The following is an 8,776-nucleotide window of genomic DNA, read 5'->3' as shown; positions in this document are numbered from 1 at the left end:
AAAACACTGAGATGACGGCAGCTGCGTTCGCTTCACGTTATATCAGAACAGAGAGAATTTCTTATTTTAGAACCAACCTGAGTTTCAAAGGATGAAGGACCTTGCACATTCAGCGTCCTGATAAAGGAGCTCTGACTGAATGAATGCAGTGGATCAGAAATAGCTGCAGCTTTTGTCGAAGCGTCCTTGTGCCAGACGCTCGCTGAAAGTCGCTGGAGCTCAGAGCAACAAGTTAAAGCTGGAGAACGTCCTGGAGATACCACGTCAACAAGAAAAAAAGGACGAAGGCGACCAGGTTTAGGGGTTTGGGGGGGGTTTGCCCGGCTGGGGAGACTTCTCATTGATTTGTCCAAGAAGACCCTTGTGCACGGTCAGTTTGGATCCACAGTGATGCTTGGCAGCGAGGTGGCAGCTTTACTGGAATACAGCGCTTGTGTAACCGCTGGCCTTTCCACTATTGACGTGCTCGGGAAGAAGGCCACATTCTCCTCGGCGGGTAAACACTCGGGCTAAAGGTGGGAGGTCAGTAGTGTGAAGCGATAAGAGACTTACCAGAAGTCCGAGACAAACATGCAACGCTTTGTCATTTTGCAACTCGGTGCAGTTAATCCCCCCCCCCCCCTCCCGTGGCGTAACACAGACCCGCTGAGCTGAGGTCATGTGAGTTGAATAAACGTTCAGGATTTTTTAAGCAGATGGTTGTATTTATATAGTATGTGCTGCATGGATAGAATACTACAGTCCACACATGCACACACGTGCGCTGCTGCTGCTGGTTAGCATTGATGGATCATTGGTTCAGACGCGCCGAAAGTCCCACAGGGTCGCTATAGCAACTGGAGCCAAAATAAAGCAGCCGTCGAGACAGCGGCGGCGGCTTCAGCTGGCAGACACACACACACACAGACACACACACACACACACACAGACACACACATAGACACACACACACGCAGTCAAACACAACCCCCTCTGGCCTTGGCACCTAGAAACAGACACAAAATGAGGTCTACATTAAACCGCAGAGGGAGAAAGGAGAGGAGTGAGGAGAGAGAAACATGGAGGCAGAGCAGCAGCAGCAGCAGAGGAGGAGAACGTCCTGGAATAACCCCGGTAAGCTGCGTTCGCTGTTCCAAACAGGACATATTTAGCTGCCTCTCTGACTGGCAAGAGCCCAGACTCTCTCTTAGTCTCTCCTACGCACCCACACACCCACACACACACACACACACAGACACACATTCACACACACATTCGCTGCCCAGCGCTGGCTCCCACTCACGGTCTTGCCCGGCTCTCCACTGACTTGCTCCCTCACTACGTTGCTTTTTTGTGACTGTTTCATGTGCATGTGTGTGTCTGTTGTCCGCGCCAAGCAGCAGACAGGCCGGCTGTTCATAGCGACACACTGTGAACGCTGAAGCCTCCCCCCCCCCCCCCCTCCCTCCTCCCTCCTCCCCCCTCCTCCTCCGGGCCTTGGCTAGAACGTTCCAGCCGCTCGGAGAGAGGCTCCGCGGGGCCAAGCTGGCACCTCGACGCCTGCAGAGATGACCAAACCATTTTTCGGGCGAGTCTGCGGCCAAATAGTGATAGTAGCAGCAGGCCAAAGTGACGACAGCTCCAGGTCTGCAGAGAGACAACTGAAATAATCATGAAATAAAATGTAACTTTGGAGCTGGAACATGCTTTGACCATCGAGGTGCCAATCCACTTTGCACAATGTTACTGTGCTACTTTAAATATCTGCCTATTTAGCATAACATAGTATCTATCTTGAATTATTCCCGTGAGAGTTGGAGAGCAAACGGCTGGATAAAAATACTCGTTATTCTCTCTTAAGTGCAGGAAATAAATCTTTCTCTCAGACCTCTGTTGGCCTGGATCCAGGAACCTGCATGTTAAACTCTGAATATGTTAAAGTCCTCTCAGTCTATGATCAGAGACTCAGGCTTCACTGTTTCTGAATCATTTGCCAAGAAAAATGAAAGGAACAGAAATTTCTAGCCTTGGTTAAAAATGCGTTTGTGGATGGGAGCTGAACAGCGGGGTGTCACAGTCTGGCCACACGAGTGGTTTAATTGAAAGTAGACTACACATATCAGACCGCGTGTGTACAATAAATCCGTCATTGTGTATTCATTCACCGGCATGTAATTCATCGTAACGTAAACATCGGGGTCAGAGCGGAGGCGAGGTCGTCCGGCAGTCGCACTGAGTCATCTCACATTTACATTTCAGGCAGACGCTGTGATTCAGAGCCGGGCTGAGCCAGGCGGCCCCGGCTGCGTCCCAAACAACCGACTCGCCACCTATGCCACCACCGGATGGTTTGATAGGGCACGGGAATCACATGTCGACTATAAATAAACCCTGCAATCCCCTGCATGCCAAGCCGCGGCAGCTGCCTGTGTGTTTTTTATAAATCCAGGCATATGACTTGCGGTTTGTAATCTTACACGGTTTAGCAGGCATTCCGCACGTTGTATGTTTACAAGTCCGATCATTTTAATCATTTTAAGATGTCACACAGCAGCACCGAAACAATAGAGTATCTGTGGAACATTTGAAGGATATTAGCGATATCCGAGTCTACTTAGCATTTAGATACTGTAACGTGACACCAATAATAATATTTTTCCATCAGGTCGTCCTATTGACGTAGTGGCCGCGCAGCATTTCCTGTTGCATCCCCCCCCCCCCCCCAACTCTCTTTTTCACATTTTCTGTTTTTTCACTGCAAACTTTCAGAGGCAAATCAAAGGCAAATACTGAAAATAAGACTAATAGAAATATAAATTCAAAAACAACAGAAAACGATCTCTTACAAAAAAGCTTTTATTATTATTTGTAAGGCTATTATCAAAAATCTGCTAACTCTTACAAAGCCAAGTGTTGTGGCCACGTTATGGCAGAACCAGTATGAACTTTGGACATGGTGCAATGGCCCATGTTGATGGCAGTGTCTGACCCCGACTGATAGAAGACTGTGCCTTTTATGTAATAATGATTTTAAGGAGAGTTATGGTGTTTTCAGACCAGCCGTGGTGCGAAATTCGGCAATGACACGCATCATCTGTGCAAGTTTGGCTGCAGATCCTAGTGTTTGAAATTAACACGAGTTCACTACTTGTCAGTATTCGCCATCCTCCGGAAAAGAGGAGAAGAGGAACAGGAGCTGCTGAATCTTAAATTTGCTCGGTTCATAGTAAAGTGAAGTAGCAGATACATATTTTGGCTCTCCCAACATCACATGCAAAACCTTTCAGTTCACATATTTCAACTCCCACGGGTGAAGGGATTGAAAGAAGTTTCTCATGTTTGCATTCTTAGCGCCGCCCGGAAATATACGTCTATTCACATCTATGCATTGAATTTGTTTGTAATGTGAATGCATATTTAGAGAGAGTCTGCACAAGATCACAACAGCTGTACAATCCCAAATCAGTATGTTTCTTAAAGGCGAATAACTTGTTATGAGGAAAACGGCCATGACCATTGCAAGGACCTCATAGAAATGATGCCCCAGTTAATAAGCATAAATGAACTTCACACTGATGATAACCTGCTTATGGTGTTGGTAAATGTGCATCGTTTCATGTTAAATGTAACCAAACTACTTATCCTACATTTGCATAATGATGCATGTTTAGAAGAGGAGGAGTGAGTTCTTGGAAATCCCGTCATTACGTCTGTCAGTCTCATGAAACCAGTGAAACTCTGCATCATCACACTCCTACATGCCAGGATTTCAGAAGCAGGAGACACCGATGGTTTGGAACAGATGCTTTTACACACACAATGCATGCACACGCACATGCACATACACGCAAACACGCACTCACACACAGACACACACACACACAGCTGAGAAAAAAAAGTGGCAAGTCTGTCAAGAAACAGCCCCCAGAGAGCTCTCGCTCGCAGCTTAGCAGTTCTGTACCTGATCCATGAGCCCTGACAACCATCCACACACACACACAGATCCACACACACACACACACACACACACACGATGCTTTCTAGGCAAAAGTGCACAATCTAAGGAGAGTTATGAATATTCATGGACATATTCCAGAGATAGTGGAGTAGAAAAACCATGTGTGTGTGTGTGTGTGTGTGTCTGTCTGTGTGCGTGCACATGTCTATATCTTCTGGCCCGGTGTCTTCTCGCGTCGCTGCCCTCTCCCTACTATCTAAGCAACCTTGAAATGATCTTTGGCTCATGCATTCACGTGTCTGCACGGCTTGTAAAAAGCTCCCTCCCTTCCTCTTTCTCTTTCAAACACCCATAAACAAACATGCTTACACACACAGAACACAATTACACTTGCTGAGTCATGCTTTACCAATGAATGAAACACTGACGCACCACCTCTGAACTTGCATGTATAAGTTGCGTTGGCGGGGGGGCGTGACCGATGCTTGGTGGCGTAGCGATCATCATGATGACGATGTTAAAACATTCATGCTCACATCAATAGTTGGCTTTCCTGCATCGCTAGCTGTCAATACAACGGGAAATAAAACCAGAAGAGCACACACCAGCTGCCTCGGCCTCTCACATTAACATGATCTGATTGGCTAGCACCGGAGCGTGACCGCTTGTTTATACACAATGTGATTGGCCGGTGCCTCCTATGCGCATTTCGTTCAGGTCAACTTCTGCCGTACGCATCGTGAGCAATGTGAAGGAACCACAATGCAGTGCAGCAACAAATGATGTCGCCACATTCAAAACGAATGACAAACATGGATCAGAGACTTTTTTGTTTTAATCCAGAAGTTGAATTTGTCGTCTTTACTGTAATATGTGTCTCACAGTATTTGTATTTACAATAACTGCATAGATTTCTTTATTAGGTTATTACAAAGTTGTATGCTGACAATGTCCATGATGTTTTCTTGCAGACAGAGCAGCCGCGATCTGGATCAATAATTGTCTCTTGTTTGTGAGTTGCCAGCATGTAAATGTGTTTGACTGTGCGTGAGCATGTTTATGCACAATTCCCGAGGGCCAAGTGAAGCATCAATAATTATTTTACCGCACGCCAATCTGCCTCCAATCGTAATGGCCGGCCGTGCCCCGGTCACAGCGAGGACGGGGGCCCGGCCTGATGAGGCTGCAGCCTGCTGAGACTAGCAGGGAGCTGGGTCAATTTCTCTCTAATGGCCTCTCATGCAGCCGATCTAATGATAAAAGATGATGCACGCAGGCACGGAAAAAAGATGAACTGCAGGAAGGAAATGGGTGATAAACGGGAGTGGGGGGCATAAAAAAATAAATGGCTCATTTTGTTATCGATTGGTAGATTCTTTTTTTTTTTTTATCAGAGCAACCGAGGATTTGTGTCAAGCCGCGATCAAAAAGCCACAAATAACGGCGGTTCAACGTCTGGAGGAACCTTGACGTGACCTTTCCCCCCCCTCCATCCCAGCTGTGTACACACCAGTGGGCATTCCATTTCTGCCACGCGTCTTAATGGTGCCATACCACTATTCGTTTCTGGTCCTCTGTCGTGACGAATCGGCGACAGGACAGTTCCATTACAGGAAAAAGTAGCCTGAAGTGAGCGACACATGTTATGGGACTATCAGGTTGAGGCAGGAGGAAACGCTCGACTGGTTTCCGGGCAGGTGTGTGCACAACGCCAGCCGTTCCGGGCAGTCACATGGAGAGTAATCCATTTCTGGGATGGCAGTATAAATAGCCTTGTGTGCGATAAGACTGTGTGTGTGTATATGGGTAACTTGATATGTATGAGTCTATATGTATGTGCATATGTTTGATTTATCTGTGTGTGTGTGTGTCTTCAACAGTATTATATTACACAACTATCAGTATATTATGTGTGTGTGTCTTTGACCTACATGTGTGTGTGTCCGTTACTTGACGTCTATCATATGTTGAAGTGTATTGTCTTAAATAGTATTTTATTGCAGACTTTCTTGTTGTGGTTTGTGCGTCTTTGACCTACAAGTGTGTGAGTGTGTGTGTAGGCCCGGTACACATAAGCGTGTGTGTATGGTATTTTAACACCTGCCAGCTCTGTATGTTTCTGTCTTTTTCACCGACATGTATGTGGCTTCAGGTGTGTGTGTGTGTGTTATATGTATAACTGCAGCATATATGTGTACATACATGTTAATGCACACAGCACGCACACCCACCAGTTCCCCATGGGTAATTGTGTCTCTTTGACCTGCATGTATGTGTTTAAGGTGTGTTGTGTGTGTGTGTGTGTGTGTGTGTGTGTGTGTGTGTGTGTGTGTGTGTGACAGGAAGACTACCTGTCAGTTTAAAGTAAGCCCAGTAGTCTTATTAATGCAGTTCAATGACAGCGCCCCATCATCCCTGTTACCAGTCAGTGGTTATGTGTTACTTACACCTGAGTCTTTTTCCGGCTCAGTAAATGTTGAGGAGAGGGTGGTGGGCTGTTATGGTGGTGGGGGTGGGGGGGGTCCCAGCCCCTATCAGGTCACTCAAAGTGTTTTTGTCATTCGCCATTTGTATCCTTACACACACACAGATATGCACACTGTTTTGATCAGTGGTGTTGGTGGTGATCTAAGAATAGCCCTTTATGATGTTGCTAATGTAAACACGCCGGCTTCAAACCCCTGCAGGGAGGCTGCAGCCGCCAGGAGGTTAAAGATAGAAGCTTGTCACCAGTGGGTCACTGGTTTAAACACACAAACACGCAAGGAAGGTTTGAAGGAGAGACAGTGTGTTTTTCCTTCGTCACACGTGGTCTGCTGCAGAAGTTATACACTGTGTCTCAATACAGCCTCCTTCAGTGGACACGGTCTATATGGGATGGGTAGACCGTGAAGGCTGAAATGAAATTAAGGTCTGGTCTACAGAGGAAAATGTCCATAAGACAACAACATATTTAACATCAGTCTAGTTGATTGCAGATATGCTGATGAGGAACTGTAGCATGTTATGTCTGCTCTCGAGCAAGGCAGTAACCCTTTAGCTAAGACGTCTGCAGCCCTTCTTCTTCAACAACACAGCGAGCTGCAGCCGTAAATATGAATTTGCTCTTTGTCATCCCTGCTTTAGTTAAATGAGGGTTTTCCGGCCTTTGCCAAAACACAGTAAATTACCATTATCATGTTGCAAAACAGACACTGTCATTACTGTGACTCCCGCGTGCACTTTGGTAATTATGCCATCAATAGGACGCTCCGCGGTCCCACCTGATGTACGATTAAAAAGGTTTGAGTCAGCTGGCGATAGGGGGAATAAAGGAGACAAATGATTCTCATCGCTCAAACCGCACGATTGATTGCAACTTCATACTTCCTCTTCTCTTTCTCTTTTTTTTTTCTCAGCTCCTCGTAAATTCCCCAGGAAAGAAAATCAATCACAGAGAGAAGAAAGGAAAACATGACCATGGATCAGCTCGGCGTATTGTTAGTTTTTTGTACTTGGTGGTGAACATACTCACAGTTTTGGATGAACAGTGGGATTATAAATGTCAAACTTTTACAGCAACTATATTCAGCAGAGACTATATGGTTAGTGTCATGATCTGACTTTTGATTTATGTTTTCCACTCAGAATCTCCTTTTGTTGGACTTTGGGAATTTTAATCCTTCTTTCCATGGCAGTGTCCAAAATCACTCACTCATTAACTAACTCCTGCTAACTATATATTACTTCTATATGGAAGACTACATCTTGAGCTTATAGGCTAAATTAAATAGAAACTTTCAGACACCACTTTTTTCTCTGCGCCAGTAATTACATCATTGTTGAAGAATACAGACAACAAAGTCTGCTAGTTAAAAAAAATTCCATTATGCATTTAAATTTGTTTTACTTATAAAACACATTTACATATAAAGCATGTTGAATTACTATTTTTAAATGTTGAAATAAATATGTTTAACACAGTTTGTGCTGCTCTACTCTGATTACATATTATAATCCCCTAATACTCACAGAGATAATAACCCCTCAGGATAATTTAGATAAAAGAAGGAGAAAAAACCAGGAAGTGAATAATTCAAAATGCAAACAAAGACGACCATCCAAAATCCAAACAGAGAAACTCTCTCAAAAGTACACAACAGGGGCAACATCATTACAATAAGAATAGCAGGTTGTCACAGGAGTAACTGACTCATTTGCCAACACACACACACACACACACACACATTCACACACCCCTCCAAAAACAGTGTCAGTCACAGGCCAATTGACTGGAAATGTTTTGAACCTTCATAGATAAAAAACAAAACAGGTTGGACTCTTATTGTTGTCGCATTGATGATGAACTCATGGAGCAAGTATCTGTGATGTGAAACGAGAAAAAGCATTTAAATGACCCAAAGTGGAAAATGTGCGATCGGATGATCGTAAAAGTCTTTAGAAGTAAACATAAAAGTACTGTAACACCAGCGTAATGTTACCACTGCAGCTTTATTCTGGTAAAGAGCCACTTCTGGCTTTTCCTCATTTACTGCAAGTCTTTTACTGTAGAAAGTTCAATTAAACCATTGGAATGCTTCATAACCGAATAGAATAACTCAGTGTCTCACTTGAGGTTTTTTACACATTTTAATCCCAGTAAATCTTTGTTTTGTGAGATTGGATTTAGATTATCTCTGAAAATCTGGGCTTAATTTCATGAGGTCACCAGCTCGATAGGAACTGTGAAGTGTGGGAAATTAATAAAAAGTGAACCAATGCGGGAGCTGCTAAGTGTTTGCTTAAACCAAAAAAAATGTTTAATACATCTTTCCTAAGACATATCTCTTGTATTGTCCA

At 44.5% G+C, this 8,776-nt stretch overlaps 1 long non-coding RNA gene across 2 annotated transcripts in view; it reads left to right on the top strand.

Moving 5' to 3' along the window:
• The first annotated feature begins 899 nt into the window (after nt 1–899).
• LOC128428939 (uncharacterized) overlaps nt 900–8,776 on the top strand; it is a 50,085-nt gene continuing 42,208 nt past the window's right edge. For both annotated transcript variants that reach the window (XR_008333854.1, XR_008333855.1), the window contains exon 1: nt 900–1,113. This is a non-coding gene — a long non-coding RNA (uncharacterized LOC128428939). The remainder of the gene's footprint in view (nt 1,114–8,776) is intronic.

This window comes from Pleuronectes platessa, chromosome 22, assembly GCF_947347685.1.
Source record: "Pleuronectes platessa chromosome 22, fPlePla1.1, whole genome shotgun sequence".
Lineage (NCBI taxonomy): Eukaryota > Metazoa > Chordata > Actinopteri > Pleuronectiformes > Pleuronectidae > Pleuronectes > Pleuronectes platessa.
This window is presented reverse-complemented; position numbering and strand designations above follow the sequence as displayed.